Source organism: Sus scrofa, chromosome X (genome assembly GCF_054392235.1).
Source record: "Sus scrofa isolate SSC_HxYL_T2T_F1_AM1 chromosome X, Sscrofa_HxYL_maternal_Yorkshire_Landrace_v2.0, whole genome shotgun sequence".
NCBI lineage: Eukaryota > Metazoa > Chordata > Mammalia > Artiodactyla > Suidae > Sus > Sus scrofa.
The window spans coordinates 21,738,447-21,758,177 of record NC_139401.1 but is presented as its reverse complement, the minus strand read 5'-3'; the positions used below and the strand labels follow the sequence as shown (position 1 = coordinate 21,758,177).

General features: G+C 41.5%; 1 protein-coding gene across 1 annotated transcript in view; it reads right to left on the bottom strand.

Annotated features, from left to right (window-relative positions):
- Positions 1–16,958: 16,958 nt before the first annotated feature.
- The window catches only part of MBTPS2 (membrane bound transcription factor peptidase, site 2), an 82,713-nt gene continuing 79,940 nt past the window's right edge, over positions 16,959–19,731 (bottom strand). Inside the window, exon 19 of the transcript XR_014835815.1 lies at positions 16,959–17,328. The gene's annotated coding sequence lies outside the window, so the exon portion shown is untranslated. The remainder of the gene's footprint in view (positions 17,329–19,731) is intronic.

The following is a 19,731-nucleotide window of genomic DNA, read 5'->3' as shown; positions in this document are numbered from 1 at the left end:
ATCAATCTCTCTGTGTCTCCTCCCCCTGCTGTAAAATGGAGATAATACCAGTATCCACCTCCTAGAGCTGTTGTGTGGATTCAATGAATAAATATACGACAAGCACAGAGGGCAGTATCTGACACATAAGTATTCAAGGAATGGCTATGATGATGAGGTCGGTGCTATTATTACTAGGGCACGCCCTACTCTGGGCTCTGAGCTCCTTCAGGACTGGACTTTTCATCCTCCCAGTGCTTAGCACCGTACCTGGCACACAGTAGGCCCTCAATATCTGTGTCCTTTGAAATGAACTGAAGAATAGAGCTTCATGCTTGACACCCCAAAAGACCCTAAGCAGAGAAACCCAGTTCTCTCGGGTCAGGTGTTGGGGAAGGGAGATGAGGGTGACAACCAACCCAGAGTTCCCCACTCTGGACTTCCCCATTCTCTCTTTTTTTTATTACTCAAATGAATTTATCACATCTGTAGCTGTATAATGATCATAACAATCTGATTTCACAGGATTTCCATCCCACAGCCCAAAGGACTTCCCCATTCTCTTGCCCATCACACGACTCATACAGTCAGCTTTCCGCATCCATGGTTCCGCATCCCCAGATTCAACCAACCTCAGATTGAAAAAAAAAAAAAAAAAGTCCACGAAGTCCCTAAAAGCAAAACTTGAATTTGCCCATGTCTGGGAACTATTTACACAGCATTTACATTGTATTTATAACTATTTACATAGTGTTTACATTGTCTTAAATATTATAATAACCTAGAGATGATTTTAAGATTCATTAAATGCAAACACCACATCATCTTATATAAGGGACTTGAGCACTCTCAGACTTTTCTGTTTGAGGGGGTCCTGGAACCAATCCTCTACAGATACTGGGCAGGGCACTGGGGGTGGTGGTGACTGTATTCCTGATCCCCAGGGTGCCAGGCAATCCACAGCCCATTTGTAAGTCCCTTAAGAGTTTGTTGGTAGAACTCTCTGGATGATTATTTAAGAAAAGTAAATGACAAAATACGGTTGTGGGTTTTTTGGGTTTGTCTTTTTGGGGCTGCACCCGCGGCACATGGAGGTTCCCAGGCTAGGGGTGGAATGGGAGCTGTAGCCGCTGGCTTACACCACAGCCACAGCAACACAAAATAGGTTTTCCTCAAGACATTGCAAGCCAGCACCCTGAGTGCCAGTCATAATCCTCATTGGTATCCCCGCTGGCCCTTTGAGAACTAGCTTGGGGAACACAAACGGATGAGAAGGCCTTTTCTGCTATTGTCTGCAGCCACTCTCCCACTGCCTGCAGCCTCACAGTGCCCTGAGAGGTGTTCTTGTAGCACCCCCGCCCCCACCAGGGGTCCTCCAGTTTGAGGACGCCTGACTTTTCGGGCAGATTGGCAGCCTGTGGCTCCATCACTCAGCCCAAAGGAGATACACAGGGGCCAGCGTTTCTTTTCTTTCTTTTTTTTTTTTAAGAATTATTATCATTTCTTCCCCCTTCTGGCCATGCCCACAGCATGCAGAAGTTCCCAGGCCAGGCACTGAACCTGCACCACAGCAGAGACAACTCGGGATCCTTAACCTGCTATGCCACCAGGGAGCTCCAGGACCAGCCTTCCTTAAGGCAGCCTCCACTTGAAACTCTTGACAAAGCCCTCAATTCTCCAAGTGAAATGCTGTCCAACCCACCCCACTTCCTCCTTTCTTCTCACTTGCAGCAAAGAATGGCGCACTAGGGAAGGGGAGACTGAATTGTTGCAGGGCATTATCTAAGCGCCTACGCTCAAATAGTGACACAATCAAAACTGTTACCAAAGCCAATAATTGTGCGTGTTTTGGTCCCAAGAAATGCCCTGGCTTCTCATCTGAATGCAGCATTTACTGCAGCTATACTCAAAGAGGTGACTGTTAGCACTAGTTCAATATATACTTTCCTATAAGATCGATTCCTTCCTTACTCCGTCTCTAGAAAGGCGGTTTGCAGAATGGTTAGGATCAGGGCCTTTGTCAGCACCCTGGATCCTAATCTTGATTCTTCCATTTGCTTGCGAGTGACCTTTACCAAGAGATCTTTGGCAAAATTTCTTCATCTGTGAAGGAAGTATCACAACAGCACCGCTTTCACCCAGTTATTCTGAGGATTAAATAGATTAATAGAAATACAGCACTTCAACAGTGCCTGGCACTGGAAACAACCCATGGAACAGTTATTACTATTACCAAGTTAAGACTACTTGTTTAACTGGTAGTTTCCTTTGCCCCAGTTCAAATGGTAAGTACCTGGGGGTTTACAGGGCAATTCCTATTTCAGTTACCATTTCCCTAGAGTAAAGCTAAAAGATTTCCAAAACCCAGAGGGTCCACCTATCTTAAATGTTTGTGATGCAACTCAGCCGTCAGAGATAATCCCAGAAGTTGATTGCAGTGGAGTTGGCTGGGAGCCGCCGTTTTGCCTCACCACACGCTTTCACCCGATGGACATTTGGGTCTTTGTCCTGAAACACCTCCTTTCAACAGTGGAGAAGCCCACACGTGAACATTCAAGGCCCAGCTCATGTACACACCCTGATCCAGGCAGGACTAATTACTTGTGTGCTTGCTCACCTGTGTTGCCACAGCACAATGATCAGCTTGCCAGCGAAGAACTTTCCACCATGCATTAGTGACGGCATGCTAGTGCCCCTTCAACTACATCTCCAGCCAACACACCTTCCCTAATGGAAAAAAAAAATCTAGAAAGTTTGAGGGACCAGCCCAAGACTAGATGCTTGTTAGTAAAATGAAGGCTCAGGGACCATGACTGTAAGCAGCTAGGGTAGGGGTTCCCCAGAAAAACAGGACCAGGCGTGGCTTTCCTGACATGAGAGAAGCCATTTTTGGAGTTCCCTGGTGGCCTAGTGGGTTAAGGATCCAGCATTGTCACTGCAGTGGCTTGGGTCACTGCTGTGGTGCAGGTTCCATCCCTAGCCAGGGAAATTCCACATGCCATGAGTGGGGCCAAAACAATAAACAAAAGACTCCCCCAATTTTGCTGTTCAAGGAAGGATCCCCAGTGTCCTCCTTACGTGGTTGCAAGTAATAACTCCTTCTTTCTCCCGATAGATCTTTGGCTTCATTGTGTTTTTTGGCTCAAGAACCACCAAGAGATGAACCCAGTTTTCTGGTAACAGGACCCTGGTGCCCCAGCTCCCTGGCCAGGGCTCTTTTTTTGAAACTACTTTGTCCTTATATCCAGCCTCCATTATTGAATGTCCACTATTGGCCACAGTATTTATAAAGTACTGGGAGTTCTTTACATATGTCATTTTTAATCCTCCCAATCCAGCAAGGTTTATTCCCTGTGTAAACACATAAATAAATAATAAGTAAATAAATAAACAAACACATAGACAACGAGGCCAAGTGATCTGCTGAAGTGCACATACAAGTGCGTGGCAGAGCCAGGCTTGAAGTGTGGGTCAGTCTGACTCCAAAGTCAGGAGATTTCTAGGCTATCATATTGCTGCTCAGCACTGGAAATGAGAGCAGAAAAAAAAGCACTGAATGGTTCATTTAAAACACACTCATTCTACATGCAGACAATTGTTGTTTTAAGGAAAAAGTAGAAGAAAAAGAGAGATTACATTTTGGCATGCAAAGGCAAAACAATAAATATTCTTTGTTCCTGTTCCTGGATCCCATTGCAGCTTCTTCAAAGCAAGTGAATTTATGCATGTTGACACAGCTCTTATTTTCAAATCTTCTTTGGCTCGGTTTGCAGCTTCTTCCCCTTGGCACAACCAGTCCCATGACTCCCCTCTGTCAGGCTCTAAGAATCTGCCTAAAATCATTATGCAGCAGTTACTAAGATCCATGCTGCAAAAATAATTTACTTCTCTCCACTAAGCCAGAGGTTTCTTCTGGTTTTATTACCTGGCATAGCACCATGTTAATCATAAAAGTCTTGTACTTTAAGGATACATTAATATTAGTACATTGGAGTTCCCGTTGTGGCTCAGTGGTTAGTGAACATGACTAGCATTCGTGAGGATGCGGGTTCCATCCCTGGCCTCACTCAATGGGTTAAGGATCCGGTGTTGCCATGAGCTATGGTGTACATCGCAGATGCAGCTCTGTTCCCGAGTTGCTGTGGCTGTGGTGTAGGCCAGCAGTTACAGCTCTGATTCACCCCTTAGCCCAGGAACCTCCCTATGCTGCAGGCGTGACCCTAAAAAAAAAAAAAAAAAAAGAAAAAAGAAAAAGAAAAAATATATTAATATATTAATGTTTACACACATACATAGATAGCTCCATTGTGGCTCGGTGTTTCTGTTGTGGCTCAGTGGGTTAAGGACCTGACGTCCTCTCTCTGAGAATATAGGTTCAATCCCTGGCCTCGCTCAGTGGGTTAAGGATCCAGCATTGCTGCAAGCTATGGCATAGGTTGCAGATGCAGCTCAAATCTGCTGTTGCAGTGGTTGTAGTGTAGGCTGCAGCTCCAATTGGACCTCTGGCTTGGGAACTTCCATATGCTGAAGCTGTTAAAAAAAAGCTTCATTCTGGGAGTTCCCGTTGCGGCGAAGTGGTTAACGAATCCGACTAGGAACCATGAGGTTGAGTGTTCTATCCCTGGCCTTGCTCAGTGGGTTAAGGATCTGGCGTTGCCGTGAGCTGTGGTGTAGGTTGCAGACGCGGCTCGGATCCCGCGTTGCTGTGGCTCTGGTGTGGGCTGGCAGCTACAGCTCCGATTAGACCCCTAGCCTGGGGTCCATATGCCATATTCATTCTGTCAGAAAGTTTATACCTTTTTTTTTTGTCTTTTTGCCTTTTCTTGGGCCGCTCCCACGGCATATGGAGGTTTCAGGCTAGGGGTCGAATCAGAGATGTAGCCATTGGCCTACACCAGAGCCACAGCAACACGAAATCCGAGCCGTGTCTGCGACCTACACCACAGCTCACGGCAACGCCAGATCCTTAACCCACTGAGCAAGGCCAGGGGTCAAACCCGCAACCTCATGGTTCCCAGTCAGATTCATTAACCACTGTGCCACAACGGGAACTCCTATACTTTTTTCTACATTATTTACAAGTAACTAATTTTTTCTCATTTTGTCTGAAATAGTATAATTTGTTTAAGTATACCTGTTGACATAAAACTCCACAAGTAGAAATGAATGGATTTTTTTTTTTTTTTTTTTTTTTTTTGTCTTTTAAGGGCCAGACCCTTGGCATATAGAGGTTCCCAGGTTACAGGTTGGGTAGAATCAGAGGTACAGCTGCAGGCCTATGCCACAGCCACAGCAACGTGGAATCCGAGCTCAGTCTGTGAGTTACACCACAGCTCACGGCAGTGCTGGTTCCTTAACCGACTGAGCGAGGCCAGGGATAGAACCTGCATCCTCATGGATGCTAGCCAGATTTGTTTTCATTGAGCCATGACAGGAACTCCATTATCTTACACTTGTTTCCTTAAAAAACACGAGGTTATTGCACTTTGGTTATTTGCAATTGACCAAAACTAATTTAGAAACTTCACATTAGCATGCTTGTGCAGAAAAGAAAATTGTAGTGCAATGCAAAATGCCTGCCAAATGGGAAAAATAAAGCTCAAAGAATGTTCCACTGCTGTTATGAAGCAACAGTAAGATCTCCAGTTGGGCCAAACCAACATCCTGTGCCTCCTGGTGGGACATACTGAAAAGGACCCAATAGCCCTTCTGTGGTCTTTTTGCCAAAAAATGTACAACCTGAATCTATTCATGAAGAAACATCAGATAAACTCCAACCAAGGGATTTTCCACAAAATGAATGGCCTCCCTAAAAAGCAAAAAAACGAAAAACAAAAAGGAGTTTCTGTTGTGGTGCAGCAGAAACGAATCCAACTAGTACCCATGAGGATGCGGGTTTGATCCCTGGCCTCGCTCAGTGTATTAAGGATCCGGCATTGCCATGAGCTGTGGTGTAGGTTGCAGACACGGCTTGGATCTGGTGTTGCTGTGGCTGTGGCGTAGGCCTGCAGCTGTAGCCCCTATTCCCTAGCCTGGGAACCCCCATATACCATGAGTGCAGCCCCAAAAAGCAAATGACAACAGCAACAACAACAAAACCCAAAATGAATGGCCTGTATTCTTCAAAAAATATCCAGGTCAAGAAATACAAAGTTAAGCTGAAGAACAGTTCCACAAGAAAGAAACTAAAAAGATAAGACAACTAAGTCACAATGTATGAGCCTGGACTGGATCCTGGACCAGGAAAGAAAAATAGCCACAGGAGACATTACTGGGACAAGTGACAAAAGTGGAACAAGGACTGTGGATTGAACAATAGCTTTGTAGCAATGATAAATTTCCTGACTTTGATCGGCGTACTGTGGTTACATAAGAGAATGTCCTTGTTCTTACAAATTACAGCCCAAGCATTTTGAGTAAATGTCTCCAACTAACTAGTGATGGGGGGGGGGGCGGAATATGCATGTAAAAATAGACTGATAAAGCAAAATACCAACAATGGTTGAATCTGGATAAAGGGTATAAAAGAGTTCCTTGTACAGTTTCTACAGCTTTTCTGTGCCTGCATTTAAAATTATATCAAAATGAAAAGTTATCAGAAACAATGAATGTATAGAAAAATGTAAGACTATGTCAAGGAAAGTGAGAAAAGCAATGCTCCTGCATTGTATATGACACAGCAGTGTCTGAGACATGTTTAAATCTCTCGGTAATAGGCAAGCTTGACTTAAGGGAAACAGTCTGCCTTTTGAAATGCAGGGTTGAGGAAAACAGGAAGGTGGCCTTTTTTGATACTTTCAGCCCATTGTTCCCAGAGTTAATAAAAACCCTCAGGAGGTACATGCCTCATCCAGCCCAGTCACTCTCCACCAGGCTCCTGGCCACACCTCACCTTCACTGACAACTTTGACACCTGTATGACCTCAGTGCAACGCCTGTCTCATCCTAGGTGGAGTTTCGGCTTCTCGGTGGAAGATTCCACCAACGCCCTTGTCTCAGTTCCTTAATCTCCTCAACTCCAGTAATTCTAGAAACTAAGGGTGGGGCGGGGAGAAGAAGCAGCTCCAATTAAGGTCGTGGGCCATTCAGAATAGGTACACGGTGTCTGTTCTTTGAGCACATCAAGACCTTCAGTCCCCAGACCACCCTGTTTCCCCTTAACTTTATCCCTCACCATGGTCTGTTCTCGTCCCATGTGGAGTTAGCAAGTCCTCAACCTCGCAAGCCCTTGTCCTTTGTTCCTGCAAACTCCCAAACTTGGAGCAATCTAGCCTTTTGCCTCTCCTGGTCCTTCCCACTTGCTCCTCAGCATAATGGGGAGAACCTCACCTTGGCGCTGACTGCTGTGCCCATGCGCACACGCATAGGTGTATGTATGTGTGTGGGTATTTTCTCCCCCAAGACAGCTGGGCTTTCACCTTGTTCGGTGATCTTTGTTCACCTTTTCTCGGTTCTTTTATTCCTTGAACTTGCTTTATCATGTAGAAACCTCCATTTCCCGTGGCTTCCAGGACATCACTATCTTTGGGCTCCCGCTGCTTCTTTGCCTTGACAGCTCCTTCACAAACTTCTTCACAGGTTTCGCTCTCTGCTGTCTAAATGCCGCGTTTCGGCAGGATCCTTGGTATGTCTTCTTTCCTTACCCTGTAGCAATGGTTCTCAAACCTGACTGCATGTTAGAATTTTTATTTTTTGGCTTTTTAGGGCCGCACCCATGGTGTATGGAGGTTCCCAGGCTAGGGGTCGAAGCGGAGCTGTAGCCACCAGCCTACACCACAGTTGATAGCAACGCCAGATCCTTAACCCAAGGAGCAAGGCCAGGGATCAAACCTGCGTCCTCATGGATACTAGTCAGATTCGTTTCTGCTGAGCCACAATGGGAAGTTCAAAATTTTTAAAAATTATTATGCCTTGTCCCCTCCTGATTTGATTGGGTGGTGGTATGGCCTGGGCGGTGGAGTTTCCCAATCCCTCCAAGTGATTGTAAGGTGCAGCCAAGGTGGAGAACTTCTCCTCCAGGTGATCTCATCTACTCCTGCAGTTCTAGCCACCTATATGCAGAAGATTCCTAAAGCTCCTTCCCCAGCTCCCACCTCTTCCCCTGAGCCTTGGACCCGTCTATCGGTTATGTTCACCCCCTACAAAGTCAAGTGAACACACTGAACTCTGTGTTTTGTTTTTAAATTTTTTTTCTATTATTTTTTGGAGTAAAGTTTTACTTTTTAAAACATTTTAATTTTTTTTTTGAAATTGGAGTTCCCATTGTGGCTCTGTGGGTTACAAACCTGACCAGTCTCCGTGAGGACGCAGGGTCTATCCCTGGCCTCACTGAGTGGGTTAAGGATTGGGCATGTCCATGAGCTGTGGTGTAGGTCGCAGATGTGGCTTGTAGTCCGACTTGCTGTGGCTGTGGTGCAGGCCAGCAGTTGTAGCTCCGATTTGATCCCAGCCCGGGAACTTCTATAAGCCACAGGTGCGGCCCACAAAGACAAAAAAATTTTTTTTTAGAAATTTATTTTATTGAAGTATAGTTGATTTAAATGCTGTGTTTCTTTGTACAGAAAAGTGATTCAGTTGTACATACATATATATATATTCTTTTTCATATTCTTTTCCATTATGGTTTATTATGGGATACTAAATATAGTTCCCTGTGCTATACAAATAGGATCTTGTTGTTTATCCATCCTATATATAATACTTGCCTCTGCTAATTCCAAACTTCAAATCCTTCCCTCCCTTATCCCTGCTCTCCTTTGGCAACCACAGTTCTATTCTCTATATCTGTGAGTCTGTTTCTGTTTCATAAATAAGTTCATTTCTGTCATATTTTAGATTCCACATATAAGTGATATATGGTATTTGTCTTTCTCTTTCTGACTTAATTCACTTAGTATGATAATCTCTAGGTCCATCCATGTTGCTGCAAATATCATTATCTCATTCTTTCTTACAGCTGAGTAGTATTCCAATACATATATGGAAAGATGTGTGTGTGTGTGCGTGTGTGTACACACACACAGATATATATATACATATATACACATATACATATTTATATATATATACACACATATATACATCTATATATATACATCTTTATCCATTCATGAACATTTAGGTTGCTTCCATGTCTTGGCTATTATAAACAGTGCTGCTATGAACATAGGGGTGCATGTGTCTTTTTTGTTGTTGTTGTTGTTGTTGTTGTTGCTATTTCTTGGGCCGCTCCCGCGGCATATGGAGGTTCCCAGGCTAGGGGTCGAATCGGAGCTGTAGCCACCAGCCTACGCCAGAGCCACAGCAACGCGGGATCCGAGCCGCGTCTGCAACCTACACCACAGCTCGCGGCAACGCCAGATCGTTAACCCACTGAGCAAGGGCAGGGACCGAACCCGCAACCTCATGGTTCCTAGTCGGATTCGTTAACCACTGCGCCACTACGGGAACTCCAACATGTGTCTTTTTGAATTGTAGTTTTGTTTGGATATAGCCCCAGGATTGGGATTGCTGGATCATATGGCAACTCTATTTTCAGTTTTTTAACAAACCTCCATACTGTTCTCCAATTTACATTCCCACCAGCAGTGTAGAAGGGTACCTTTTTCTCTATACTCTCTCCAACATTTATTGTTTGTAGACTTTTCAATGATGGCCATTCTGACTGGTGTGAGGTGGTACCTCATTGTGATTTTGATTTGCATTTCTCTAATAATTAGTGATGTTGAGCATTTTTTCATGTGCCTGTTGGTCTGGCTGTCTTCTTTGGAGAAATGTCTTCTGCCCCTTTTTTATTAGCTTGCTTATTAGCTTGCTTAACAGTTTATGAGCTGTTTGCATATTTCAGAAACTAAGCCCTTGTCAGTCACATCATATGCAAATACCTTCTCCCAGTCTGTATGTTGTCTTTTCATTTTGTTTATGGTTTCCTTTGCTGTGAAAAACTTATAAGCTCAATTAGGTCCTATTTGTTTGTTTTTGCTTTTATTTCTATTGCCTTGGGAGACTGACCTAAGAAAACATCAGTACAAATTTATGTCAGAGCATGTTTTGCCTATGTTCTCTTCTAGGAGCTTTATAGTGTCATGTTTTATATTTGTCTTTAAGCTGTTTTGAGTTTATTTTGTGTAAAGTGTGAGAGTGTGTTCTAATTTCATTGATTTAAATGTGGCTGTCCAACTTTCCCAACATCACCTGAGGAGATTATCTTTTCTCATTTTATATTCTCTCCTTCTTTACAAAGATTAATTGACCATAGGTGTGTGAGTTTATTTCTAGGCTCTCTATTCTGATCCATTAATCCATGCATCTGTTTTTGTGCCAATGCCATGCTGTTTTGACTACTGTAGCTTTGGAGCATTGTCTGAAATCTGGGAGGGTTATGCCTCCTGCTTTGTTGTTTTTCCCTGGGATTGCTTTGACAATTCTGGGTCTTTTGTGGTTCCATATATATTTTAGGATTATTTGTTCTAGTTTTGTTAAAAATGTCATGGGTAATTTGATAGAGATCACATTAAATCTGTAGATTGCTTTGGGTAGTATGGCCCTTTTAACAATATTAATTCTTCTAATCCAAGAGTATGGGATATCTTTCCATTTCTTTGAAGCATCTTCAGTTTCCTTTACTAATGTTTTGTGGTTCTCAGCATATAAGTCTTTCACCTCCTTGGCCAGGTTTATTCCTAAGTTTTTTTTTTTTTTTTTTTTTTTTTTGGTCTTTTTGCTATTTCTTGGGCCACTCCCGCGGCATATGGAGGTTCCCAGGCGAGGGGTCTAATCGGAGCTGTAGCCACCAGCCTACACCAGAGCCACAGCAACGCGTGATCCGAGCCTCATCTGCAACCTGCACCACAGCTCACGGCAACACCAGATCGTCAACCCACTGAGCAAGGGCAGGGATCGAACCCGCAACCTCATGGTTCCTAGTCGGATTTGTTAACCACTGTGCCACGACGGGAACTCCCTAAGTATTTTTTTTTTTTATGCAGACTCTGTACCCTCACCATTCATTGAGCTGACTGCATCAAAAACTTCGGACTCATTCTTTATTCTTTCTCTTCACTTCCCACACTCCACCAATCTCCAAATCTTTCTTAAGTTCATCTTATCATTTCCCCCACCTTTTATTTCCCATTACCTAAATTTGGGCCTTTATTCTTTCTATTCTGCATAGTAATACTGGCTTCCTGCGATTCATGTTCCACATGCTTCAATAGTTACCTCTCCAGAAAACAAATCTAATGATTGAAAAAAACACATGCTAAAACTCTTCAGTAGGAGTTCCTGTCGTGGCACATTAGAAACAAATCCAACCAGGAACCATGAGGTTGTGGGTTCGATCCCTGGCCTTGATCAGTGGGTTAAGGATTTGGCATTGCTGTGAGCTGTGGTGTAGGTCACAGATGCAGCTCGGATCCCGCATTGCTGTGGTTGTGGTGTAGGCCAGCAGCTGTAGCTGTGATTCAACTCCTAGCCTGGGAACCTCCATATGCCGTGGAGGCGGCCCTAAAAAGCAAAAAAACAAAACAAAACAAAATTCTTTAATAGCTGCCAGTTGCCTGCATAATAAAGATCAAATGCTTAAAGACTTCTCACAGTATGGATCTAGACTTCCTTTTCCGACTCAGCGGCTATTATTCTTCCAAAGACACAGGCTCTAAACCTGCTGAGTTACTGCACGTCTCAGACAGAACATGGTCTTTCATGAGCCAATAATGTTAAGAAAACTTACCCCAAATTTCAGAATAAGATTACTTACCAAATAGTAAAATGACTATTCTGTGCTCTTTCAATGTCATACTGGAGAATTGCCAAATAAGTACAACCTGATGCAGTATGTTACCTGATGCAGATCAGTGCTGTCCATTGGAGCCACATATCCAATTTAAAATTTTCTAGTAGCCAAATAAAAAAAAAAAAATAAAGGGAATCCTCTGGTGGATCAATGTGTTTTAAGGATCCAACATCATCACTGCTGTGGCACGGTTTCAATACCTGGCCCCAGAGATATGCCATGGGCACAACCACCCCCCCAAAAAGGTAAAAAGAAATTGGAGAAACTGATGTTAATATTACATATTATTTTACCCAATATATTCAAAATATAATCCTTTTAATATATAATAAGGGTACCCCAAATCATTTTCCTTTTGATATTTTCATCCACATTGACAAAACTAGTGTTTCGTGGGGTTTTTTTTTTTTGCCATGCCTGCATCATGTGGAAGGTCTTGGGCCAGGAATCAAACCCCTGCCATGGCAGTGACCTGAGCCAGGTCAGTGACAATGCTGGATCATTAACCCCCTGAGCTACCAGGGAACTCCAAAACTAGGGTTTTTTTTAGGAGAATTGATTTGACTTTAAAGTTAAAGCATGTAAGTTTCAAAACTACATCTGTCCAAGTTAAGCAGATTCAGTAACTTGTGTCAACTTAGCATTCTTTTTTGGTTTTTTTGCCTTTTAGTGCCGCACCCGCAACATATGGAGGTTCCCAGCCTAGGGGTTCAGTCAGAGCTGTAGCCACCCTCCTACACTATAGCCACAGCACCACTAGATCCGAGACACATCTGCGACCTACACCACAGCTCACAGCAACACTGATCCTTAACCCACTGAGTGAGGACAGGGATCGAATCCGCAAGCTCATGGTTCCTAGTCAGATTCATTTCCACTGAGCAATGACAGGAACGCCAACTTAGTATTCTTAACATTAAACCCAAAGGCATACAGTGCTATTTAAGAAGCAATTCTAAATTTATCAATATACATGAGGCATTCTTCAAATTTTTCTTCCAGTATTTACAGTCAATTTACATAATGCTATTGAAATTAAAACCTTCTAAATTAAAATATTGATTCACGTTAGACAAATATATAAAATCACTATTGTTGATTTGAATCATGAAAAATTTCAATTTTAACATAAATTCTTACACCTGCCTAGCTAAAATCACAAGCTTTTCCTTTCCTTGGAGTTTCAAATTTGTCTTGTTTATATGCAGTGTGAAATCTGTGAGAAAACATGTAGATCACGTTGCCATTTTTTAAAAATTAATGAATATTTGGCAAGCATTTCTTTTAAGAAAATCTTTAACTGGAGTTAAAAGCATGGTAAAACTTTGTAAAACTTTGTGCAAATCAGTGCTGGCAATGAATACAAGATCATTAAATTTATTGTCTACTTCTTTCAACATTTCCATAAGCTGATGATGAGTCATAGCATTTGCATGTATATGCTGAACATTTTCAACAAGTGTATCCATGACACTTTTCACAGTCTGTTCCAGAGAACTGAGCACACATATTTTCAGTGTGTATCATAGAGTGATATGAAGTCACCAGAAAAACATTATCCTCTTGTTTATAAAATTCCAATAGATCCACAATTTTGACCTAAATGCTGGAGAACCATCCGTCATGACATATTTTTTTCATATTTAACTGAATTTCTCCTTTGACAAATGTTAAAGATTTAAAAACATCTCTGCCAAGGTTTTTTAGGCTATAAATTGACATTTTCTGCAAATATAGCAGTCCTTTGAGACAAAACATACCCAAAGTATTAGACAGTGTCCTGTGTTACATGAATCATCTAAAGCTAAAGCAAAGTACTTGCAATTTTTCCAATTTTTGAATCAATTAATCTTGTATACTGTTAGAAAGTTCTTATATTCTACAGGCAATTATTTTGTACTTTAAATGTAGAGCTCTCTTTTTTTAAAAACATATTGTTTTTAATCTTTCCTTTATATTTTTAAAACAGAATTTCCATACCTGAAGTCATTTTTACTATAGCTATCTAAAACAGTTTTCTTTTATGTGTAAGAATCTAAGCCATTATAAAGCTGGCCAAAGTTACAAGTTCAGAGCCTGTTATTTTGTTAAACAATTTTAATTGGACATTCTTTTTTTTTTTTTTTTTTTTTTTGGCCTTGCCCACAACATGCAGAGGTTCCATGGCCAGGGATCAAACTCACACTACAGCACTGACAATACTAGATACTTAACCACTAGGCCACCAAGAAACTCCTCATTGGACACACATCTTGAATGTAGTCAACTACTTTTACTGATTCTTTTTTGACTGTTCTCATCAAATTCATTCTGTACATGCTAAAAATGCTCCTTAATATTGTCTACTTTATTATCTTTGTACAATTTTTATCCAACGAGTAAGTGTTTAATTTCAATCTACTGTAGCAAATTACATGAAAATTCCAACATACTTTCTTCCAATCTCTGTTTTTTTCCTCTTCTTATACTATTGCTAGTATCCACATCTCCACTCAATTCTGCCTCACTCGTACATCTTTGGTTTAAATTTTAAAATTAGTCTGTACTTATTTTTATTTTTAAAAAGTTTAATTATGTTATCATTTAAAGCATAAATAATATTTCGACTTAGTTACCAATTACGATTCACAAAGGTATCACTATAAATGGTGCTGTCTGTATAAAATGTTCAAATACACACATTTCAGTGTTAAATTAATGCATAGAAAAAATAATATGAATTGTTTCAATCCTTTTACACTTAACTAGAGAGATGATGAGTTTATGTGTAATACTGAAGATGATTCATGAAACACAGCAATATCCACGAGATGCAATAGTGAAATGTAGCTCTACTGAATTTGATATGGAAAAATGTTTTCCATTGCTTCAGTTTTAAAGTTAAAATTGAGTAAAATTAAATAAAATTAAAATTGCACTTCCTTAGTCAGTCACACTAGCCTTTCAAGTGCTTGGTAGCTATGTATGGCTAGTGGCTACCATATCGAATAGGGTAGCTCTAGAGAAATGTAAATTTATCTTATTAATTACTATTGATTACCACCCAGACTCTATGACTTTACATATTTACATGCTAACTTGTAGAGAAGGTTGATAAGATTGTCGATGATATATATATTTTTTGGTCCAGTTGAATTGGAAATGATTTTTGCCTGGTAAAAATAATAACACTAATAGTTACATTTGTATCTAACATTGGAGCTACCTTTAAACTTGATATCCTAAGATAATACTTGATGATAGAGATATTCACAGAGTATTGTTAAGTGAGAAAAAATAGGTCACAAAAGAATATATGGGGAGTTCCCCTCATGACTCAGAGGTAATGAACTCAACTTACAAGCAATGAGGATGTAGGTTCGATCCCTGGCCTCGCTCAGCAGGTTAAGGATCTGGTGTTGCCATCAGCTGTGGTGTTGGTTCACAGACACAGCTCAGATCTGGCGTGGCTGCGGCTGGGACTTAGGCCAGCAGCTGCAGCTCCCATTTGACCCCTAGCCTGGGAACTTCCATATGCTGCAGGTGTGGCCCTAAAAAGAGACGAAAGAAAATCGAATATACAGATCAGCCTTATTTTCATGTATTTTTAAGTAATATATGTTCGAGAAAAATAGAAAACATATAAATATGTTTACCATTACCTATAGGAAGACTTATACATGATATTAAAATATTTTTTCTTTGCCTGTCTTCATTTTTAAAACTACAGTTTATACTAAGAAAAATCTCATTATTTTATAATTTTAACTCAGGTTAACCACAGGAGGCCTCTTCTCCCCCTAGTTTAGCAACACTGGTAATCCGAGGTACTCATCAGCTAATTCAAATACTACTATTAAAAAAAAAAAAGATGATGATGGTGATGACACTGCGACTGTCTTTTCTATAACTATGCTAGGTTCTTTCAGCAGCTCACTGAGATGCTCTGCTTTTTTTGCCCTTCCTTGTAAATAACATATCAACGTGCCTAAATTGTGAATAAATTGACAATGCTTTATAACTACAACAACAAAAAAACCCAGAGTATATTTCTATCAGTGCCTGCCTCTCCCTTCAAGATTTAGAATTCATGGTTTATGTTTCTCTCTTTCCCTGTAGCCTGTGAGCCCTTAAAGCAGAGGCTGTGTTTTATCAACCTCAGCAGCTCAATGCCTAGGATGGCTCCTGGCATATAACAGGAGAGTGGGGATGCTATAAATCTGTGAGGAATGAATGAAAGAATGGGAATCCCCATGTATTCATCTATTCATGCATGTACACACTCAGGCCCTACCTCGTGCTATCCTAGGTGTGAGGGATATAGCCACGAACATCTCAGAGTGTGGCTCAGTGGGTTAAGGATCCGGCATTGACACTGTAGTGGCTTGGGTCAATGCTCTGGCATGGGTCTGATCCCTGGCCCGGGAATTTCCACATGTTGTGGGCATGGCCAAAAAAATAAAAAAGAAATAATTAAAAAAAAAAAGAGGACCATGATTTAATTGCTTGAATATGATCAACTAGTACATTTAAGAGCAGAAATTAAAAGACATGGAACCGGAGTTCCTGTCATGGCACAGTGGCAATGAATCCAACTAGCAACCATGAGGTTGAGGGTTTGATTCCTGGCCTCGCTCAGTGAGTTAAGGATCTGGCGTTGCCGTGAGCTATGGTGTGGGTCACAGACGCGGATCAGATCTGATGTTGCTGTGGCTGTGGTGTAGGCCAGCAGCAGCTGTAGTTCCGATTTGACCCCTAGCCTGGGAACCTCCATATGCCTTGGGTGTGGCCCTAAAAAGCAAAATAAATAAATAAATAAATAATAAAAAAGACGTGGAACCAAGAAGGCAACATAGGCCTGACTAGTTTTATATGGTATGATATTCATCCTAACCAGGAAACAAATGTATTGTTGTGACAGAAAGAAGCAGTGTCCTTAATAGACTTCTTTCTTAGCAGGCATGTGAGCCTATATGAAAAGCCTAAAATAAAAAGACTGCTCTTTGCTTTTCTTCTTTCTCTAAATCTCATGATTTGGGATCAGAATCACATGTCGGCAAACCCACACAGAATTTGTAGCACTCTGTTTTAAGCACAGACTCAAACTACAAATAGAATCAAGTGTTTTCATCACAGCTGGATTTCCATCTTTTTCTGGGAGCTGTGCAGCCCACTCACTGGGTAATCAGTCAAGGTGCTCACCTTCTTTTTTTTTTTTTTTAATTGAAGTATAGTGGATTTTCAATGTTGTGTTAGTTTCAAGTGTACAGCAAAGTGATTTGATTATACCTATATTCCCTTTCAGATTCTTTTCCATTATAGGGTATAACAAGATATTGAGTATGGTTTCCTGAGCTATCGAGTGGGTCCTTTTTGTTTATATATTTTATATGTAGTAGTGTATGTTAATCCAAACTCCTAATTTATCTCCCAACCCACCCTGACCCAGTGGTGCTCACCTTCTGTCTGTCTTCCCACAGCATTAAGGCAGGTATTTCCACAGAGAAAAATGTAACTCTGAAGTAGGGTCCCTTGATTGTTGTTACTGTGGTCTTAAATCCACATAGCAAGAGTTACTAAAGAAAGAAGATGAGACATCCCACGGATTACTAATTAATTATAATGAAGCAATCTGGTATACAAGACTTTAACCAAATGATACAACTTTTTGTCACTGATAATGGGACACACTGACATCATGTGCCTTGTGACATGATGCCATGGTGTCTGGGTTAGCCATTGCTGCCCGATACACCACCTCAGAAGTTAGTGGCTTTTTTTTTTCTCTCTCTTTTTAGGGCCTCACCTGTGGCATATGGAGGTTCCCAGGCTAGGGGTCGAATCGGAGCTGTAGCCACCGACCTATGCCACAGCCACAGCAACACCAGATCCAAGACACATCTGTGACCTACACCACAGCTCACAGCAATGCCAGATCCTTAATCCACTGAGCGAGGCCAGGGATCAAACCTGCCTCCTCAGGGATATTAATCAGATTCACTTCTGCTTAGCCACGATGGGAACTCCAAGAAGTTAGTGGCTTAGAATAACAACTGAGGGGACCTTAAAATTGAATACAAACAGAAAAAAATCAACTACAGCTTTTTGCAAATAAATGACATAATAACATTGGGGAGGGAGTATTAATCCAAGCTACTTTGATACATAGAATTTGTACCACATGCCTTCAGGCTAAAGAGAAACAGAACACTAAATAAATTTGAACTTTCTAGTAAGGAAACTTTTTCTGGATAGGCAAGACTTCACAATTCTGAAACTATTTTCTATGCATTCTAGGATTGAGCAAGTAATAAGTTAATATGTTGTGCATAATGGGATCCAGATTTTTCTATTTTGGAGAAGGTAGTCACAATTATGGAAAGAGAGGATTAGATTGAACGCTGCTGTATTGGATCGGAACAAAAGGTACCTGTTTTAATACAGATAGATGATAGACAGATAGAGAAATGGATATAGCTATGTATGGCTGTGTATATGTATCCAATATATATATATATATCCATCTATTTCCCAGCTCTATCTGCTGAGAGGGTCCACCCCAGTAGCAATGAACATACCCAGGACCCAGATCATAGTTTCTAAATAACATTCTCCAGGAGTTCCTGTTGTGGCTCAGTGGTTAACGAATCAGACTGGGAGCCATGAGGTTGCGGGTTTGATCCCTGGCCTTGCTCTAGCCTGGGCACCTCCATATGCCACAAGTGTGGCGCTAAAAAGACAAAAAAAAAAAAAAAAAGAACTGCCCCTTTCAAGGTCACTGTTCGCCTGGTTGTCCTCACTAGAAGCTAGGGTTGCCCTTGATGCCTCCTTCAGCACCACACCCAGTTTCTCATAAAAATCTCCTCTTTCCATTTTTCTTCCTTTCCTTTTTTTGTCTTTTTAGACGTGCTGCATGTCTTCCACGTGGCATATGGAAGTTCCCGGGCTAGGGGTCAAATCGGAGCCACAGTAGCCAGCCTACAGCACAGCCACAGCAATACCAGATCCGAGCCGCGTCTGCAACCTACACCACAGCTCACGGCAACGCCATCCTTAACCCACTGAGAGAGGCCAAGGATGGAACCTGCTTCCTCATGGATACTAGTCAGATTCTTTTCCACTGAGCCATGATGGGAAATCCTCCTCCTTCCATTTTTTTGCTTTTCTTTCTCTATTCCCACGTTCGGTGCCTTGACTGGGGTCTCCAGGATCTCTTACCTCAAAGGCTGCAGTATCTTCCGTTTTAACTGATCTCTCTGATTTCAGTTTCTTCCACACTTCACATTCCTCTCAGGAGTGTTTTTCCAAAACACAAACTTGACCGTATCACTTTGCCAGTTTATACTTTCCTCCCATTTCTTATAAGCCAAGGAGGCCAGACTCAGCAAAAATCCTGTCTCCTTTGAACTCTTATCAAGCCCCTCAGTGTGCTAGGGGCCCTGAGCGCCCTGGGCACTGGAAGTGTCCTCTCTGCCTAGAATGGCTTAGTCTTCTATTCACATAACAGATTTCTGTTCAGCCTTTAAGACCCAGCTGAAATGCAACTCACTGGAAAAATTTCCCAGAATTCTCTAGCTTGGTTACTTAGTTATTCCCACCTCGATATTTGATAAATGAATGAATGGATTGAAGATAGAATAGTAAGCGCTAAATCCCAAAGAACACACCCAGCAGTAAGGCAGAAATATAGAATTTTACTATATTCTGTACACATAGTAAAGGGAACTTAGAGATCTTAAAGCTCATCTGAATGTGTTGATAAGATGAGGTTCAGGGAGGTTCAGTGACTTTCCCAGGATCAGACAGCAGAACTGGGAGTAAGACCGAGGTTTCCTCATTCCGTTTCTGGTGCTGTTTTCCTACATTTTGCCATGAAAGTAACTAGAGAAAAACTGTAATAGAAGGATTTATCTGGAAGGTTGAGTTTAAAAGTTTCAGCCTGCGGATGTTTCACCCCGAGGTTCATTTCAAGTCATATA